A 1595-nucleotide genomic window follows, 5' to 3' on the forward strand; every position below is an offset into this window, starting at 1 on the left:
GGCTCCACTCCCACTGCCAAGGGCTGGGGTGGCTGCAGCCCCCCCGGGCCGTGTCCAGGCAGGGGGSCCAGGGGCCAACACCCACAGAGCCCCGTGGAGCTCCAGGCTCATCCCACCTCCCAGATCCTCCCGGGGGCACCCACAGTGTGGGGCTGGGATTTGGACTCACAGCTCCTGGCCTGGCTCAGGCTGAGGATTTGGGGAATTGAGGGGCTTTGGGACACCAAAAGCCCAAAAATGGGGGTGGAGAGAGAGAAAACCACAAGGAGAGGCATCTCCAAAGCGCAGAATTCCAGAGATCCCGGGGAGCTGAGGCCGGGAGGAGGCGATGCACTGACCCAGGGCCTTCCCAGCAGTGCCAAATTCCCACCCCAGCTCCGGGGTGTCCCCACGGTGGAGCCCCCACACCCACCTCCCCCCGGGTGGGGTTTCTCCATGCTCTCCCCAGGGACTGGAGTTACTTCCACCTCCCTTTTCCGAGCCTGTCACTTATAAGGACTTGTGTCTCACTTGTTTATCGGAGCGGAGCATAAAAGGAACAGACTCACAACTGGGCCGTTGCCTCCCAAAGCATCCCCACATACATTTTTCCTACAATAATTAAACTGCTGGGTCCTACCACCAGCCCGAGGTCAATTTAATGAAATAAAACACCTTATATGGCCATATGGCCAACACACCATCACTGAGCCTATTTAGGGTCTTTGTTTAGAGAGGATCCGCCTCTGAGGTTCCTGGGGCTCGCTGGTATTTATACCCACGGCACAGCGGGGCTCGGTCCCAGAGGAAAGGAGCTCTCGCCTCTGTGGTGAGTACTGCCCTGCCCTGCCCTGTTTCCCAGCTCTGGGAGGAGAGGGGAAGGAATAACACCCCGGGGGGGGGGTTGGGGTGCCCCAGCCTTCATGGGGTGGCCCCAGCTCAGTCTGCATGGCACAGAGGGGGTGCCAACCCCGGGGGCTTCCCAGAGGTGACAAGAGCTGGGCTGCAACCAAGGCGGGTTGTGCTCTTCCAGAAATCCCTGGGATTTGGGATTTTTTGCTTTCTGGGCTGAGGCCCAAGGCAGGTTGTGCTCTTCCAGAAATCCCTGGGATTTGGGGATTTTTGCTTCCTGGGCTCCTGCAAGGTTTTTGCTGCTTCCCTCTGGATTTGGGGGCACATCCCCCAGTGTAGGGGGGGGAGCCCCCAGGAAGGGCTGGGGTTTGTCCCATTATTGGGAGCAGATGCAGCAGGAGGCTGCTGAGACAGAACCGGATGAGGGGGCATCACCTGACACCCCTCTGCCTGCTTTTGGGGGGCACCAGCTGGGCTTGGCAACACTGGAGCTCCCCGGGGGGGCTTTGGCACCGATTTTGGGCACCAGCTGGAGAAGGATGGAGGAGCAGCACCAGCGTGGAGCAGCACATGGGGAATGAGCATCACCCCACTCCCAGCTTCACCACACCGGGGCCAGACTGGGTGGCCAGCCCTCGGCACAGCCCACAGAGGACGTTGTGAGACTGCCCATTCCCAAGGACTCCAACCCTTCCAAACCCAGAGCTGGATGCAGTGCCGCGGGACAACCCCCTCCCCCGTTCACCCTTAACGCCATTTCCCCC

Source organism: Manacus vitellinus, unplaced genomic scaffold, assembly GCF_001715985.3.
Source record: "Manacus vitellinus isolate BGI_N305 unplaced genomic scaffold, ASM171598v3 scaffold_74_pilon, whole genome shotgun sequence".
NCBI classification, from domain to species: domain Eukaryota; kingdom Metazoa; phylum Chordata; class Aves; order Passeriformes; family Pipridae; genus Manacus; species Manacus vitellinus.